At 35.8% G+C, this 20,462-nt stretch overlaps 1 long non-coding RNA gene across 2 annotated transcripts; it reads right to left on the reverse strand.

The window, feature by feature from the left end:
- Positions 1-1,300: 1,300 nt before the first annotated feature.
- Positions 1,301-12,988, reverse strand: LOC149162222 (uncharacterized). 2 transcript variants are annotated; one of them, XR_016261539.1, is made up of 5 exons: positions 12,681-12,988; positions 2,252-2,365; positions 1,965-2,049; positions 1,779-1,871; positions 1,301-1,606 (listed from the first exon to the last, which is right to left on the reverse strand). It is a non-coding gene; the product is annotated as an uncharacterized LOC149162222 (long non-coding RNA). The 2 variants fall into 2 exon arrangements; XR_016261540.1 differs by having other exon boundaries at positions 1,309-1,606; positions 2,241-2,365; positions 12,681-12,965.
- Between the last annotated feature and the right edge of the window lie 7,474 nt (positions 12,989-20,462).

Here is a 20,462-nt window from a genome sequence, read left to right on the forward strand (position 1 = left end):
TTTACGTTTGATTTGTCTCCATTTTTCCCATCTCATTTTGCACCATATTTTGCGTCATTTGTTTCATCCAATTTTGCATCATTTTTAACACCATCTCTTGCATCTAATGTTACATCATTTTGAGCATCCAAATTTGCATTTATATTTGCATCTTATGTTGAGTCATGTGTTGTGTCCACCTTTGCATCTTATTTTGTGTCTAATGGTACATTCAATTTAGAGCCATTTTTTACGTCTACTTTTGTATTTGTTTTTGCACCAAGTTTTGCATCCAATTTTAAACTATTTTATGCCCCTTTTTGCACCATTTTTTTGTGTCTACTTGTGTCCAATGTTGCACCATTATTTACACCGACTTTTTCATCCAATTTTGCGTTTTTTGGTGTCTAGTTTTACATCGTTTTCACCATCCAAATTTGCATCTTTTTTTACCTCATTTTGTGTCCACATTTGCATATAATTTTGTGTCGAGTTCGAACCTAAATTTGCATGTGATTAGGAATCATTTTTTACATCCAATATGGCATCCTTGGTTTCACCTTTTTTCAGCCCCATTTTGCATCTTGTTTTATGTCTTTTCTTACATCTTTTTTTTTCCTTTTTTGCACCCAAGTTTGCATCCCAAATTTACACCATTATTTGCATCATCATTTGGCATATTAATTTGTAACGTTTTTTGCTTCTTTTTAACGCTCAACTTTGCATCTTATTTTACATCTAGTTGTTGTCTTTTTTTGCATCTAATTTGGTGCCCATTTATGTGTCCTTGTTTTTGCCCAATTTGATATCCTTTTGTATGCCATGTTTTGTTCCCTTCTTTGTGTCAACTATTGCACAATTTTTCACTTCTAATTTAAAACACTTTGTATGTCAATTGTTTGCATTTTGTATTAATTCCTAGTTTAACATCCAATTTTACTTTCAATTTTGCATCCATGGTTACATCCGCATTTGACTTCTTATATAGAGTATATTTTTCTTTACATATATGACCCCCTTTATAGATTCATAGTGAAAATATATGATAGTTTCTAAATATCATTAAAGAAGATATCACAATTCAAAATCATTTGTAAAGAAATTTAAGAGAAATTGACAACATCCATACAAAAAAAACAATGTGTCATTAACAATTTTCAAAACATGTATAAAATAGCAACATAATACTAATAAAATCAGTATTATTTTTAATCAAAACAAGTAAAATTCAAATATGATTAACAAATCAAAATATTTCATGAATATCATTGTTCTACGATAAATTAACAACATACATAAATCAAACTCATCGTATGATTACAAAATCAAAATGTCTCATTGATATAGGGTAAATTCACAACACCCATCTAAACATAACAATGTCATTCTACACAATAATTTCTTCATAAAGAACAATGCATGTGCATGCCTAGCTACCACCACCAAGATCATCCTCATGATCATCTTGACCATCCTCATTACTCTGATCCACATCATCACCAACACCGCAACTATCATCATCATCTCCTCCTTCACCACCATTATCCTCATCCTCATCCTCATCATCTCCTGATATATGTTGAACATAATTTGGATCATCGTCTTGGCAATCATTACCTATAGCATTCTGACAAAAAAAATCAATATTACATGTTAGTATTAATTACATAACACAACACATGTTTTTGTTATACAATGTTAACCATAAAATGAGGTAAGATATAATATCTAATAGTACTAAAAAATAAAATGAAAATATGTTTTAAAAGTATATTGGAAATCCAACTAAGATTACATACCATAGAGTCCATCCAAACAACAAATTCAACCCATCTCTTTTGCTGCAGCACCTCCTTTTCCAAATGATTTGGAGGTCTTCCATATTTTAGTTCCTATCAATCAGTAAATAGGGAGAAATTAGATAACAATGACTTTCTTCTAGTACAAAATTTATTAAAAAAATATCACATGTTTAATATACTTACAAAGGTTGTTATCAGTGCTTAAACCTTTCTGGCCACTACGATGAGTGAATTTTGTCTTGGTTAACCTCGCCTTGGATGCCTTGTCCTTAAACATAAACCAATTCAATTTATTTTCACACAAATACATGTCTAAGATACTTATAAGTATTAATACATTCTAAATAATGTTTAATGAAAAATTCAATACCTGAATTTTTATTTCATATATCTTATTTATAACATTTTAATGATTACAATAATACTCTTGTTACCAGATATTGTCAGAAGAAATCTTACAAGACTGCTACCTAAGAACATTGGACAGTTGAATGCATTAGTTAACATGTTTGAAGAATTCTATCTTCAAATCTAGATCCATCTCATGTGATTCCCGTATGTGGTATAAATTGTCTTGAAGGTACCTGCATCATTCGACACAAAGCTATTCAGCACAATCGTTAACAAAAAACATCACAACTGCACAATATGAACGGTGCATCAAAATTGGCATTCACACGTCTAAGGTCTTTTTGGCATATCTGGTGTGGGTATAAAAGGTTTCCATTAAATCTCGTAAGCCTTTTAAACTATTATAAATAAACCACTAAAGTAAAACAAACAAATCAGTTATAAGAACTGAAAAGAAAGCTTGAAAACAGATTAACATTTTCTAAAAGGCAAACACTAGAACACACTTCAAAATACTTTTCCTAAAATACTTCTTCAACCTGGCATCAAATTTGAAGGGCATGGTCATATTTCAATATGAATTCATACTATATTTTCAACCCTTCTATGTTGGCAAGTTAAAACTAATGTTCCACCAAGACTCCGGGATAGGGAGATGCATGTCTGGGGTGATGCACAGGGGGGGCGTGTGGGAGTACCCTCAAATTTTAGGGAAAATTAGGGGGCAGGGGGATATGGGGGTATATAATTTTTTTAATATATATATTTTCAATAATGAAAGCATAAATACATTGATCCGTACATGATTGAATTAAATAATGAAATACACTGATCCATACTCATCATTCATACTAATACATACATCATTCATTCATACACCACGAGATTCAATAATGAACTAGATTGATCCATATTCATCATTCATTATTCAACATTCTAGAATCTAAATTGATTTAAAAATTAAATTCATCATTCATCATTCTAGATTCTAAATTGATTTAAAATTTAAATTCGTGATTCTAGAATCTAATTAGTACTAACCAAAATAGACTATAGTAGATACTTAAGCCTGAAGATTGGAATAGTAAATTGATATAACTCAAACTCAAAAAAAGTAAAGAGTGAAAGTCAAAGAATCAGTCTAAGGTCATCCATATCTTATGTGGAAATGATGTAGCTTGAAGTATCTAAATGCAGTACCAAAGTAGAATTGATACCAATAACCAAACAAGGCAGTGACAGCACAAACAAAATTTGTTGTAGCATCAAACTACAGAACTGTATTATCTAAATTTTTTCCTGGTAGCACTCCCATTTCCGTAAAATGTTTTTAATTCCAATGAACAAAGACTTTCCTGACTCGATAACGAAATTGTGTTCCTTTGACATCAAGGATTTAGAAAAGGATTTAGAAAGAACCAATCATAGTAGAAGGATCATTACAGGATCTAAATACTAAAAAATAATCACCATAAAAGAACACTAAACATTAAAAGTTAAAACTAAAGATTGGATTATCTAAAGAATAGAACCTAATTATTGACAAAAACTAGACATTAAATGAAGGATCGTGGGATCTATGACCCAGTGCCGATAAGAATACAAAATCAACTTCTGCATTCCCCTCATGACCCATCTGGATATGGACTTAAGGAGACCATAACCTATCTTAATAGATTAATTACAGGATGTAACTGCACAAGCCTAGTACTCCATGAGTCTATCCCCCATCTGCTTATACTAGATATAAACAACACGTTTGTAGAAAGTTAGAAAAATACATTGTACAATCAGGTTGAACTCAATACAGATTCAATTGGACCTACAACACATTCCAGCCACAAAGCTGGAAAGAGCACAATAAAAATAAAAGCAAACATTGAATCTTATCACTGTTGTGGATTTTGTCCTTAGAATGGCAAGAGACATTCCAAATATGATGCCCAATCTGATATGTTGGCTCTTCTAGCATGGATGCAAAGAGAAAGCAATTACAGTACTTGATCTGTTTTTTATAATATAAGACTATATTTTGCTAAGAAAACAAAGGTATACAAAAAATCCCACATGCATTACATATCGAATATCATTCCTTCGGGAAAGCCCTAAAAGCCAAATGTATGTGGAGACTAATATCAAAAGAGGACCTCTGGAATCAGATTCACATTCAGAGATATATTGAGCCCAATTCAGCAGAAGACTGGATTGGAAACCCAAACAAGTCAATCAACAATGCATCCATATTATTGAAAGTACTGACTATAACATTCCCTTTAATAGGCAGATTGCTGGCATGGAAGGTTTGCAAAGGCGAAGATTAGTATAGACCCATGGATAAGCAGTGGAGCTGAGTACAAGCTGCCAGAAGCAGTGATAAACTCTCTTCAATCTAGACCAGGCAGCTGGACCAGGAAACTCCTCCATTTGCCAGCAGGATTGGAATAGCGCTGAACAGAGAGACGACTCAAAGGCCAAGAAAATATTCAATCAAAAGGATTTATAAACAAATCAAAAGTGTGCCATGCCTATATAAAAGACTCTGATGATGAACATGTCTGGTCTAAAATCCAGCCTTGGGGATTTACACTCCAAAGTTAGGATAAGAATCGTGTACCCTGGACAGACCAGAATGCACACTCTCATGGTGGAAGCGCATCTGGATAAGAACCTTTCAAAAGTTCATTATTTACATGCAGTTGGCAATCTTAAATAGAGCACCCACATAGGAAGTTCTTAAGAGAAGAAATGGATCAAGTCCAAGAAAATGTATCATGTGTAAAAGAGTTGAAAAGAACATAGACCACTTACTGATATTCTGTCCTTAATATAGGAAATCTGGACAAGGAGGTTATGCTGAAGAGTGCTCTAGAAAGTGGTAGCAAAACTCAGTCCTCAAAGGCCTTCCTCTAATAGTATCATGGGGAATATCTAGAAAGATAGAAATGTTGAAATCTTTGAAGACAGGTATATAACTCTTTCAATGTGCCTTCCAAGGTCAGTCAATCTTCTCAAACTTCAAAGCTTTTTCATCAACCCCAACACAGAAAAAGTTGATTCGTGCTCCTATGGACAAATCTGGAACATGGGGATTACTTTGATGGAGCTAGTCAAGGTACCCCCCAAAAAAGGGAAGCCATACGTGTTCTCTATCTCAATAACTCTCACTGTATCAGATTTAAAACTGATTTAGGTGAGGATCAAACAACTACACCGAGCTTATTTCCCCCTAACAATACTCTAAAAGCTAGCAGCCCACAGTGGCATTTAAAAAAATACCAGTGTTTGTTGGCTCATTGTTGTTAGATAGTGTACCCCAGATCATCTTCTACTAGGTTGGAGCACACATGGCAGATCTGGGCACCTTATATTACAGCAGCATTACACAAATCCATGCAGCATTAAATTCCAAACAGCATAATGATCTGTTGGTGAGAATGCAGCGATAAATAGACAGTAGGAGCACATCACAAATTTTACTATTCTAGCAATAAGGGCACACACATGCATGTATGGACCAGCCATAAAAAGAATAAGATAATTTTATCATTATACTTCAGGTTAAAGATAAAGTGCTAAAGTTAGATGAGTCAGTTCTGTTTTATTTTTCAGTCTTTCTGAATTCATTTTTTATCAGTTAGATAGAGCACAGATCCAGAGATCTAAGTAATATATCTATTTTTATAAACCCTAGGTGTCACTTATAAGAAAGAGTGAGAGTATGGATCTGTAATAGGGTTAGTTTCAGTTCTTACACAAAATCCTTTCTAGCAGATTTTTATTCAACAGTATTGGAATAGCAGTAACAGGTGTTTTTGACATTGATCTGTGTGTTCCAATGTATGTATTCCAACTGTGTTTGTAGATTTTAGTGAGATTCAGATTGCAGTTTTGATTAGCCTTTAAATTTAGACAGTGTTAGTTTCCACTAGAAGAAGAATCTGTTTACAATGAGTTAGACAAAAATTCATAATGGTATCAGAGAAAGGTTTGTTGAAACATTCTAAAAATCCTTGAATAGATAGTAGGACTGCTACCTATGAAAGGGAGCTGTCAGGAGGCTCCAGGGATCGGATGCTGTGATCCATGCTTGAGAAAAGCACAGTGAAGTTTCAAGTTGTCGGGTTCTTTGTTAGGCTGCTGATCTGTCTTAACTTTCGTTTAGGCGATATTCCAATGCAGTAGTATGGCTACAGTCAATCTCAAATACATGGACAGATTGGAAGGTCCCTCTTAACTTCATCCCAGGGAAGTCTCAGGTAACCAGCCTGCATCCATCTTAACTACAGATCTTCCAAGCATTTGGCGGGATCAAATTTCTTTTCACTCTAAAAGAGGTTTGCACCTCAATAGATTTGATCCCTCTCGACACTCGATAGATCTGGAGTTAAGATGGATCTAGAGTGAGAAATTATTCTTACATAAGAATACCATTAGCAAAACCATGGGTTGTCAAAACCACCAACAATAAATTGACTATTTTACCTCAAGTTTATTTTAATTATTAATTTTATTTTTTATTTTATTTATTTTTTATTTTATTTCATTTCCATTTTATGCAATTTGACTGAGTCAAAATGTTTACATATCAAGACACGACATTACAACATCTCTTCCATACCAGGCTGGTGAGCGCCTCTAGGCACAAAGATATTGTTGGAGTAGGATTTGTCTAACTTCATTGAGAAACTGGTTGTAGAGCCTCCCAAACCTGTGTAATTAGTAAATCATAAAAAGAAGATGGCCAAGGTCAAGTGAGTCATACTTGAATCTATGAAGGATCATTAGATCCCTCACATCACCAAAAAGACCACAATAAAGTACATGTTTGATGCTCTAGTCACTCTATCAGAGTGAGAACAACAAACAAAAGACATTGCTAAGAAATAAGCTTAATCCCTGCAAATGAGTAAAAGGATATTGTAGTTTCCTACTTAATGAATATTATTGATCTCCATGATCAGCTTGCAGCAATTGAGAGGAGGTGAAGGGTGAAAAGCTAGTACTCATTGCATTAAATAGGTCCTGTTCTTTTTGGAAACTTTTTGGCTATGACATCTAGGCCAAAAAAAAGTTAAAACTTCCCATTTTGAAGAGGCTACGGAATGACTTCAACTAGAAGGAGCAAAATGTTGTCCCCATTAGTAAGACAAAGAAGGGCAACAAGAAAAGAGGAACTAAGAAGGGTAGATAGACAATAAAAATGGGTAGCTTACCCAAATAGCCAGAATTTTCTCCTCTTCGTGTTATCATGTGCATGACCACTTTGGTTTGAATGTAAAACTGCCTATCCCAATACTCTTCCTCATTCTTATTTCTATGCTGCTTGATATGAAAAACCCTTTTGCTATGAACCGAGATGAGACATTGATGCTTACCTCTTCTTCACATAGACTTCTGCCCATAGAGCTGAACTGAAAACCAACATCAGCACACCATCGGCCCCAGCACTCCATCTACCAAGGCTGGCATCATACCTGCAACACCAAATCAGAGTTCATATAAAGGGTTTAACAAATTGTTGTAGAAAAAATAAAAATTGTTACCTACCGTAACCTATAGGTAAAAAAGATATTGGCTATATGTATGAACAGAAAAACACTGGAGACCGCATGCTATATGTCCCTGCAGGGACATAATAATACACTAGAAACTTTATATATATTTGTCTACTCATAAAAAGAAACCTTCAGTCATTGCCAATCTAATAATACAAATGAAACCTTTTTTATTAACAAAAATCCCTTAAGTAATAATTGAACAGATTGGTTGAACCTCTGCCTCCTTTGACACAATCTTCCATGATGAATCTACTCCCCTCATCTTATAAAGCATTTAACCACACCTGCACTCCAGATTATCACTATTGTTGGAAGTAGAACAATCCTGTATTTCACATCAAATGAAAATTTAAGGTCTAGATAAAGCCTAGACTCTGCCAGCATTTTAGTTCAGAAAAGAATCAGGGCAGCTGCAATATAAATAAATTACAAATGGTCATTATAAGAGGTCCAGCTGGATTAAATCAAATACTTACCATTTATCCAAGCTAACTTGATCCATATTGTTCCTGGGAAAAACATTGATCCGTATTGGGCACTACATAGGATTTACCACGATACATCTCACAGTGATAAAAAGAATTTATCACTGTTGTGGATTTTGTCCTTAGAATGACATGAGACATTCCAAATATGATGCCCAATCTGATATGTTGGCTCTTCTAGCATGGATGCAAAGAGAAAGCAATTACAGTACTTGATCTGTTTTTTATAATATAAGACTATATTTTGCTAAGAAAACAAAGGTATACAAAAAATCCCACATGCATTACATATCGAATATCATTCCTTCGGGAAAGCCCTAAAAGCCAAGTGTATGTGGAGACTAATATCAAAAGAGGACCTCTGGAATCAGATTCACATTCAGAGATATATTGAGCCCAATTCAGCAGAAGACTGGATTGGAAACCCAAACAAGTCAATCAACAATGCATCCATATTATTGAAAGTACTGACTATAACATTCCCTTTAATAGGCAGATTGCTGGCATGGAAGGTTTGCAAAGGCGAAGATCAGTATAGACCCATGGATAAGCAGTGGAGCTGAGTACAAGCTGCCAGAAGCAGTGATAAACTCTCTTCAATCTAGACCAGGCAGCTGGACCAGGAAACTCCTCCATTTGCCAGCAGGATTGGTTGAACCTCTGCCTCCTTTGACACAATCTTCCATGATGAATCTACTCCCCTCATCTTATAAAGCATTTAACCACACCTGCACTCCAGATTATCACTATTGTTGGAAGTGGAACAATCCTGTATTTCACATCAAATGAAAATTTAAGGTCTAGATAAAGCCTAGACTCTGCCAGCATTTTAGTTCAGAAAAGAATCAGGGCAGCTGCAATATAAATAAATTACAAATGGTCATTATAAGAGGTCCAGCTGGATTAAATCAAATACTTACCATTTATCCAAGCTAACTTGATCCATATTGTTCCTGGGAAAAACATTGATCCGTATTGGGCACTACATAGGATTTACCACGATACATCTCACAGTCAAAAAGGGAAGAAAGAGAAGCCAGGTTCTTGTAACCAGGGAAGGAAGGACTTGAGCCACATCAAGTGCTTCAAGTGTCAAATGTTTGGGCACTTCGCTTCCAATGTCATCAAAAGAAGGGGAAGGGAAAGTAACTTGTAAAGAGTACAAAAGCATCAACTCAAGTGGATGAGCTTTCATCCAATCTCGAGATACACTTCTCAATGGTCTCATGCCTGTCATCTGACATCATGTCTGATGTGGACTGGTATGTGGACAGTGGAGCCTGCAAACATACAACCTCTAACAAGAGTACCTTTAGTAGAACTTGGTGATGATGCCACATATCCAATTGCAAGAGTGGGATCCATCAAGTGATATCCTTAAGCTTACTAAGTTAATGATGTTTTGTATGTACCTAGCTTAACTAAAAATCTCTTTCCAATTTCAGTGATGATAGATCCTACATATATGGCTAACTTTGAAGATCAACAAGTCCTCATCCTAAATTGCAAGGGAATCCTATAAGAACTTTAGGGTATGATAGTGACAACATGTGTGAGCTTTGACAAAAGAGACTAGGTCACTTGCACTAGTGAATGTTGCCAATCTTGAAAAACATGGTGTGGGCATTGCCAATCTTGAAGGCTGAGAAGAAAGGAGTGTGCAAAGGTTGTGCACTTGGCCAGCATGTAAAGGATGTTTTCCTGGCAGTAAACATAGGTCAAGAGGGGTTTCTGACCTAATCAACTCAAATGTATGTGGGCCCATCTCTTCAACTTCCTTATCAAGTAACATTTACTATGAATATTTTATTGATGATTCTTCTAGGAAGTCCTAGACTTAATTCACAAAAACCAAAGGAGTTTGATACCTTTTGCATGAAATCAAGAATCAAGAAAATGTTGATAGTTCCCTACAACCCTCAGTAGTTTGGGGCCTTGATTCATGATCTAGTTCTGCTCATGTGTCTCTGTGTATAAACATGTCTCATCATTGTCTATATTTTGAATAGGTATCCTCACAGAATTTTGAAGGATAAGACTGGAGGAATTCAGAAGCCTCAAGTAACACATCTTTGAGTTTTTCAGTTGTCCTATCTACATTCATATTCCAGATGGGAAAAGGACCAAGTTGGAACCTTCTAGTTTGAAGGGCATTTTTGTAGGTTAGAGTGAAACCTCAAAAGCTTATAGAATATACATTCCATCTCAACATAAAGTAGTTGTGAGCAGAGATACCAAGTTTGAAGAAAATGCATGGTCCTCTAAGTCTCAAGAACCTCCAATAGTGACCATGGAGGCAGAAGAGCTTGGTATCCCAAAAACAGATCTGCAGAAATCAAAAAGATCATGAAACGCATACTTAGATCAGCAAGCTTTTGGAAGTGCAAGGGGTGCCTCTTTACCTTCAAGTTCAGCTAGAAAGCCTAGATGGCTAATCTAGACATTAAAAGAGGCAACAGAGTAAGTTGGTGCTCCAACTACTTCCCTTCAAATAAGCCACCCTCCTAAAAAGTTCCCTAGTTATGTTGCACTGATATCTTTCATTATTGAAACAAAACCTTCTAGTAACGGCAGTAAGGAAGCAAGTACTGCAAAATGCCATGATGGAGGAATACATCTCCTCCTAAAGAATGATGGGTAGGAGATAGTGCCTAGACTAGTGGAGAAGTCAGTATTTGACTCTAGTTTTTCTTACAACAATCATGCATGGTTAAGCATGCACCAGATAGCAACATATAAAACTGCAAAGCTCGGTTTGTGGCTGGACAGTTCTCCCATTAAAAAGGAGTTGACTATGAGGAGACTTTTGCTCTTGTTACTAAATATACCTCTATCAGATTTACTATGTCTTTCACAACAATCTTCCATTGGATTTTATATCAAATTTATGTAAAGACAACATTTCTTAATAGGTTGATTAAGGAGTTATATGAATAAACCAACCAAGAGGCTTTTAGGTGAATAGGCTTGAGACCCATGTTTACAAGTTGAAGTAGGCCCTTTATGAGTTGAATTAGGCACCATTTGCATGGCACTCCAAGATCGATGAGTAACTTTCAGATTTGGGTTTCACTGAGACAGATGCAGATTCCAATTTTTACAATTTGGTAGATCATTCTAATCTGCTTGTTTTAGTCCCATATGTAGACAATCTTACACTCACAGGAAGTTAAAAGGAATCCACAAACTGGTGCAGGGCAAAATTGGCAAGAGAATTTGTCATGACTTGAAGCACTACTTGCTGGCTCTAGGGGTGTAGCAAAGTGCAGGTGAAGTGTTCCTTGGACAGAAAAAGTATGTAATTGAAATTCTTAGAAGATTTCAAATGATGGACTGCAAACCCATGGCTACTCCAGTGTATGCAATTGAAATTCTGATGAGATTTCAAATGATGTAGTGCAAACCCATGGCTACTCCCCTGTGGTAGTAAATCCATTGTACTTTGCTCATTCTAATTCAGATTTGATGAACATCTGTATACAGGGAATTGATAGGTTTCCTCATGTACTTAGTTAACACAAGGCCTAACATTTGTTTTGCAGTCAACACTTTCAGTACATGGTGCAGCCTAGGCAAGTTCATCAGGTTGCCACAAAACACAAGTTCTAATACGTGGAAGGGGGCAGTGCATTTTGCACTGAGATATGTTAGTGATGCAGCTTTTTATTCAATGATAATGGAATAGCATTAACAGGGGTTCTCGACAGTGATCTACATGTTCTGTGCATGTTTTCTAACTGTGTCCGTTTATAGGCTCAAACGACATTCAGATTACAGTTTCGATTAGCCTTTAAATTCAGACTGTGCTACTTCCCTGTAGGAGAAGAATCTGTTAAACAAGTGTTACCAAATTCATCAGTTGTTAGTAATTAATTAGATGAATGGCAGTAGTAGAAGATGAAATCAAACGTTCTGTCCGTTTTTATTTCAGAGTGCTTTGAACATGTCTACAAAGAATTAAATGGTGAAGCAGACACCTTGAGGAAGGAAGGACTACAGTTGGCTGAGGGTTCAAGGTTATGAAGTGAAATCAAGGATTGTCATATCTTACACGAACATATTTCTGTATCCTCGAATGGGGATTCTTATGACAGTCAGTATTCTGAAGATGATCCAAGTGCCTCAAAAGAAGAATTCTGAATTTTAGAGAAGTTACAGGACCCTTCAATCAATATCAATGCCTTCTTCAGGCTTAGCAAAGAATGTATATTTTCGTTCTGATATTTCTCGAAGCTTAAAGCATTTACAGAATGTATCTCTTTATACTCGGATGAAATAAAAGATTAGAAAAATTGAGGGAAAATATATCAATATCAATCGATATGTAAGCCAATAAATGCACCAAAAAAAACACAGATTGAAAAAATATGCCTGCTGTGACTCTGAAAGCAAATATAAGCAGCACCTCTTCTGGAAAATGTGAAGCGGAAATACAAAACAAAAAAGACATCGTGATAAGAGAATATGGGTTGAGAGGGACAAAAGAAATCAAGGCTTAGACTCACCTCTATCCGATTGCATATGAGGATCTGAACCAGCCGCATCGGTTATCCAAAAATGCACCTTTGTCCGTGCACCGATCAAGTCAATCCGCCGCCTAGAAAGAAAAATAGCACAATGCAAATATTTGCAAATGCGTCTACCTGAAAAGGGGGCGCGGCCGTAAGAGGCCCTCCTGAAACCCCTCGGAGAAGGATATATCTGCGGACTTGAAACCCCTCGGAGAAGGATATATCTGCGGACCTGAAACCCTACATCCGATATAACAACCCATTTTAAGATATAAATGTTTTAAAAAGTTAAAGAGCATTGTCGCCGACCCTGAAACCCTACATCGTATATAGAACTAGCATTTGCACAAACCGATGCAACGTCATAGAAGTAGTGGGATATGGAAGTAGGTTTGTGCAACGTCATAGAAGTAGTGGGATATGGAAGTAAGTAAAAGTAATATTTTAGTAAAATGTTAAATATGTGTTGTATGAATTAATAATTTTATTATATAATTAATAAAAGAATTAATAGAGAAGGGTTATTATTTTAAAATTTAGGATATAATTATAAATAAAAAAAATTGAGAGGAAATATTAGTTTTAAGATAAAAAAAAATTAATTAAAAAGAGCGATAAATTTTAGGTTTAATTCTAAAGCCTCAATGCGAAAGGATTATATTAGAACATCCTAAAAAGTCTTTTAAGAAAAATGGCGATTAAAACCTTTTCCAAATAAATTTTAAAGGTTTAAAGCATAAATATAATAAAAGCCGGCATATATATGTAAATAGTAATAAAGAGGTCGACCCCATAAAACTGCCACGTTGCATATTGGGATCTCGCGAGTGGCGTTTTTGTTTTATTGTCCATGACCAAACTTCCGAAGCCTCTAACTTGCGACTTTATTTACACCATATCCATTCAATTTAATTATTTACACCATAACCATTGCAACTTTTAATGTCCATGACCAGACACACGTCTTTAAAACTTGTGATATGAAAGGCGTGACATGGCAACTGTGATATTATATTAAGGTGTGCTATGATGGAGCAGTCGAGTCTGCAACATGTATTGCAATCGGAGGTTTCAAAGTGACAAGGCTTCAAAAGTTGAGATATGGCGGATGCGATATTAATGGCCAAATGTGGAGAATTAATGGTTTTCGATAGAATAAACGCATTCATTATTACTAACGGTTTCTTGAGATTTCGCTCATAAAAGTCTTGGATTATTATGTAATCGGTTATTTGCTAAGTTATTCGCTCTGAATGTTAGTTACTCTCACCCTTGTGTTTCTCTTGACAAGTCAGTCCCAACAAGCATAATTCAACAAAAATGTCTTGGTCGACCAAACCCATGAAGAAACCTGTTGTTCAACAACAATCAGTTGCTCTTCCCCCTGAGTTTGCAGAATTGCTTGCATTATTTACCGATACCACATGCACCTCAAACACCGGAACATCTACCTGGGAGGCCACATATCAACTTTTCGAAGATGAAGAGCCGAGAGTCATAGAAAGAGTAGTCATAGCCGAAGATTCATACCCGGTTTCTGATACTACATATAGTGATCTGGCCAATTCATTCCTCCACAGAATTGTTGCTCAGCTGAACATCCTTCCTTACATGGATATGATCACATGTGTTGTTGACCATCTAAACATCGCTGACAGAAACTTTATGACCAAGAAGAACACAATCATCGGCTCTTTCACCAACAAAGATTCGACTCGAATGTACCAGTTGTCGGCAGCTCAGAAGAAATATGATAATGACTTCATTGAGAAATTCATGAAGGATGGAGAAGAGATGCCAGCAAGCACAAGCGAGAAAATAAGGGTATGCATTCTATAGCTTCTCTTGTCGGTCCATATTGTTATGTTGCCACTATGATATGTAGATTATTTGGTTATGTCAATACCCAAAAGTTTTCAGACCAGTGGGTACCCTTGATTGATGCAGCTATGTTATGGACTGGGGGACTGTTCTATCTAATAATTTAAGTATCCAAATCCTAGATTATAGGAAGAACTGTAGTTTTTTTATTCTAGAAAACATTGTTCCCCCATTTTACATGAGTGCCTATGTAATGGATGTTATTTTATTTACTTCTGATTTCCCATCCATGGGGTGTAAATGGACCATACAGGACCCTATGTCTATCCACGTTTATCATAGTATTCTCCGGGAGTCAAAATATAGGAAAAAGAGCATCATTCCTTTGTTAATTCTCATACAGATACAAATTAGATGCATGGTGTGAAGGAAAATGAAATTTGCAGGTTTGTGGTTGAAATTTATTGGTGTATCTATACGTGTATCTATAAGTTGTATTTTCATAGTCCAGGGGTTGGGAATACACAATTCCCATCCACTTGAGCTCAATTTTATCTCGCAAAACTTCATTGGGATCTACCTAAACACATATGCAAACATAGGTGAAAATGCCTTTCAAAAGTCTTTCCCTATCTACTTTGACGAATCTTCCAATAAAATTGCCCACTTTTTCTAAGAGATCTAGATGGGTAAAGTGAATGGGAAAACTGGGAATCTTACCCATACTAGAGTAGTCATCGGCAACATAGTGAGAGGATTGAAGTTGGGAAACCATGGCTTCACTAGAAGACCAACTCATCCCCAAAATCATGGACCTTGGTCAAGGATTTTTTTCTTATCCTCAAGACATTTGAAGATCACCACAAAAAAACATGGGTCTACATCCACCCAAACCGGCGTTCATCCAATCCTATCATAATCGAACAGAAAAACGCTACTTTTTCAATAGAAAATGGGGAATAAAAGTATCACCCAAGGATAATGACCATCGCATCAAGCGCTCAATCATAAGGGAGGAGCAGTAATTTGACAATCACACGTCCTTGATTTCTGTTGATTTAACTCTGAACACTCACGTAATATTCTCTTGCTTGGCGAATTAAACACCACTGCATGGAATGGATGAGGATTGAGCCGAACCCTGGATGAAGCCCACTTCATTCTCATCTAAACACAAAACTATATATACGTCAAAGCTATTACAATAGATTCTGACTGTCAACACCTCGAGGTTCTGTTTATATGTGGCTACCTTTTATGGTTACTATTGAATGTGTGATTGGCAATAGTAATGGCAACTTAGGGCTGCCAAATTTCCTTCGATTCCCTCACTACATCCTAACGCAAATAGTTGTTCAATGCCTTGGTTGTCTTTCAAAACTGGTAGGCAGCATCTTCTTTGATATTTCTCGATGGTTTTAATTCCACTACAATCACAACTTTCATTTACATAAACTTCGTGTTTTCGCACGAGCGACGATTGTTCCAAGGTGAAATGTCACTTGGATGGTTTCAATGTTGTTGACCCATCATAACTAACTAATGGATATGCCCATTACAATTTTATACCACCCCATTATCAATATCAATTATGCATGGGAACCAATTAAAGCAACTTTTCACATTAATTTTATATGAGCCTGAGAACATGTGTTAACAAGCAGCCCATAAAGCCTCATTTTGAATGCCATAGTCACTTAGAAGGAATTCCTCTTGTAGTAGCATCCTCCCTACTAAACTTTGCTAGTGCTAACATTAGAACCACCATTACAACAAGATATCTTTCTAGTGTTGACAACACCATTATAGTAAGATACCTCAAGAGAGACAGAAAATTTAAAAAGTATGATAGTAATACGTATCCAGAAGATGGTATTGAAACTAGTAATTGTTCACGAATCCATAAGATTGTAAGGTCATTCTCATTATCATAATCATTGTCATCATCATCACCATCATCCTTGTCATTGTTATTGCCATCATTACATTATCATCATAATCACCATTCATGCCATCATCATCATCATTATGGACATTGTTTGCAATTGTTCATAATTGTAGATGTTGTAAGAAATATCATCAACCCAAAAAATGTGATCAGTGCTAGAAAAGGGTTGTTTAGGACACATTGATATAAGTAAGAGAAATAACAACTCTATTTTTGACAGATGATCGATGATGATCATCATCACCACCATTATCATCGTCATTGTCATTTTTATCATCCCCATCATCATCATTAATGTAATTTCTATCGACATTGTTGTAATCATGCATCATCATCATTCATGCCATTATTGTTTTTGATGATGACCTAGATGAAAATGATGATCATGACACCAAAGATAATGCTTATGATTATGACAATGACAACATCTAAAATTGGGAAGATTCGCCAACGTCATTAGCATCGTCATCATCATAATCATTGCCATCATCATCATTGTCATTGTAACCACTATCGTCTTTATCATCATAATCACAATTCATGTCATCACCATCATCTTCATTTTCATCATTGTCAATATTATTGACATTGTCATCAATTGTTCATAATTGTCAATGCCATAAGGAATATCATCAATGTAGAAAATATGATGAGTGTTGGAAAAGGGATGCAAAAGCGAACATAGAAATGGGGGCAACAATAGAAGTAAAATTGGATGAAAAGTGGATACAACATAAGTAGATGCACAACAACATGAAAAACCTGACACAAAAGTGGATGCAAAAGTAGATGCAGTTGTCAATGCAAACTTGGATGCAAACATGAAGGCAAAAGTGGAAGCAAACATGGGTCCAATGGTAGGTGTAAAACTTGGCACAAATTGTGGTGAAACAAATGTGGATGCAACAACGGAAACAAAAGTATATGCAAAAATGGATGAAACAAAAGTGGATGCAATAGGGGATGCAAACGTGGAAGCAAATGTGGTTGCAATGGTAGGCGCAAGATATGGTGCAACAAAAGTGGATGTAACAATAGACAAAAAATATGCAAAATAAGATGCAAAAATGGATGTAAAAGTGGAAGCAAACATTGATGCAACAGGCAAAACAAAATTGAATGCAAAAAATGGATATAATGTAAGTAGATGCAAAAGTAGATACAAAACGAGATGCAAAACCCAATGCATAAACCTGACATAAAAGTGGATGTGAACATGGATGCAAAATTGGAAGCAAACGTGGATACAACAGTGAGTGCAAAACATGGTGCAAATTGTGGCATAACAAAAGTGGATGTAATGATAGATGCAAAAAAAGAATCAAAGTATGATGCAAATGAAGATGTAAAAAGGGATGCAAAAAGTGAAATTTAAAATGGGTGCAACAGTGGATGCAAAATTGCGTGCAAAAGTGGATGCAATAGAAGTCGATGCAAAAGTAGATGCAAAACGAGACACAAAACCCGATGCAAATCCCGGTCCAAAATTGGATACAAAAAGGGATGCAAAAATAGATGTAGTAGTTGATGAAAACCTAGACGCAAATGAGGATGCAAACGTGGATGCAAAATTATAATCAAAAGTGGGTGCAAAAGGAGGTGCCAAACTAGGCGCTAATTGTGGCACAAAAATATTAGATGCAATAGTGGGTACAATAATAGATGCAAAAGAGGATGTAAATATGGATGCCAAACAAGAGGGAAAAGTGGATGCAACAAAAGTAGATGCAACATTTTATGCAAAACTAGACACAAAACACGATGTAAAACTTGGCGCAAAAGGGATGCACAAATGGATGAAAAAATGGATGCAAAAAATGATTTAAAAAAGGATGCAAAAGTCGATGCAAAAGTTGATGCAAGTGTAGGTGCAAAAAGTGGATGCAAATGAGGATGCAAAAGTATGTCAAACAAAATTAGGTGCCAAACTTGATGCAAAACCTGGAACAAAACCTGGTGTAAAGGATGACACAAAACTTGGCATAAAATTTGGTGCAAAACATGGTGCAAAACCTATTGCAATACCTGGTGCTAAACTTGGTGTAAGATTTGGTGCAAAACTTGATGCAAATTTTGTGTCAAGTTTTGCACCATATTTGATAAATGGATGCAAATAGCACCAAAAATGGGCTCTAGATGCAAAAAAAGAAGTAAAAAGGGACGCTAATCGCTGGTTTTGTTGTAGTGCCTATACATTCCGATGTTAGGCAATGGAGCATCTTGCTACAAATTAATATCATGTACTATTTCCTTTTTGGGTGGCAGACCTTTAGGTTCTTGAAATAGGTTTCATATTTTGAAACAACTTTTTCTAAATCAACTTGATGTTTAGCATTACAGCCTTCAAACACATTGGTTTTTATCAGGTTTCTTTTCCTTTACAACCATCAATAAAATTTGTTTGCATGAATTTATAATTATTTTCATCTGCCCTGAGTTTATGAGAGTATAATTATTCTTGAGTTTATGAGCTCTTAAAATATATTCGATTCCATCTTTAATGAGTTCATACTTGTTTTCAACTCTATAGAAAATGGCTTTTCTATCATACAAGTAAGGACTTCCTAAAACAATTCCACATATATCGAACATAACTATATCTAACTCAACCTCATCTACAAATTCCGACCCAAAAGAAAACTTAAGTTTACATTGTCTAGTCACTTGTAGCTTTGCTTTATCATATGACCAACCTAATGGATATGGTTTCTTGTGAGGTGTGGTTAGTAATCCCAACTTCTTTACAATTGCTTAAGAAATTAAATTTACTTGTGAGCCACTATCAAACAAAGTATCAATCTTTTGATGCTTGGAAACAACTCGAATATGAAAAAGCTTAAGTATTTTCCTCTCATTTTCTTCATTGTCAGTAGATTGTGCAGAATTACTAGTAGACGCTTCAGAATTTTTACCTTTTATACTTGTGGTTGCGATCATTGTTTCATCTCTTAAGTCTGACCCCAAATCCTTTTGAATAGTTGTAGCAGTCTTCTTCTTTTTTCCATCATACTTCTTGGGTTTCAGCTCCAGATGTAGAATCCAGCAATGTTCATCATCATGCCCATCCTTCTTATAGTGAGTGCATGAATATTTGGTCTTTTGTACAGTATTTGTCTTCCTCTCTTTCCATTTATGTTTTCTTTTCTCCTTATTCTTGCTTGCAGGGGTTTTTGATGATCCCCCAACTTCTAGGTTCACATTCTTGCCTCTAGCCTCTAGATTTGTAGCCTGAACCGATACCTCATCTATGCTAGTGGGATTAAACATGAGAATAGTGTTCCTTAAGTATCTGTGTAGACCACCTATATACTTCAACAAAGTTTTAGGTGAGTCTAAAGAAATTCCTAGAATCAAATCTCTTTTCCTAAATTCTTGGGTGTAACTTTGTACACTTTGCCCTTTTAATCGTCGAATAGTTTGCCAACTCATCATGGCTTGCTGCATATAAGCTAGTGGATAGAGTTGTTTTTTAATTGCAGAAACAAATTCACTCCAGACAGAAAGAATTTTACCATGATTCTTCATGTCAGCTTGTCTCCTGCCTTTCCACCATACCAAGGCAGTGCCTCCAAGGCATAGACTGGCCAGTTGAATCCTACTACGGTCTAAATCAATGCTTTTCACCCTACAATACACATCAATTGGTCTAATCCAATTATCAAGCTTCTCTACATTCAACTCTCCATCATATATTGGTAAATCAAATTTAACATCTAATTTAATCAAAGATGTCTTCTTTTTGTTTTCAGGGTTACTAGGAGGTGTGGGAAACTTTTCTTCTTTCCCTTTTCCTTTAGAATGGTCACGGAGGAGAGATTCTTCTGCTCCTTTATCTCATTTGGAGTTTGATGAATCTTCTTCTCTACCTTTCTTAACTTCTCTATACACTTCCTCTACCATGGCTCTCATGGTCATGAAACTATCCATGAACTGAGGTTCTGATTCCAAGGGACTTTCTTCAGCCATTTTCCTCTTAGGATAGACTCTTCCAATTTCAGGGTTAGCTT

This window comes from Pinus tabuliformis, chromosome 5_2 (genome assembly GCF_031772625.1).
Source record: "Pinus tabuliformis cultivar Carrire ecotype Pingquan chromosome 5_2, CPIR1, whole genome shotgun sequence".
Taxonomy (NCBI): Eukaryota; Viridiplantae; Streptophyta; class Pinopsida; order Pinales; family Pinaceae; genus Pinus; species Pinus tabuliformis.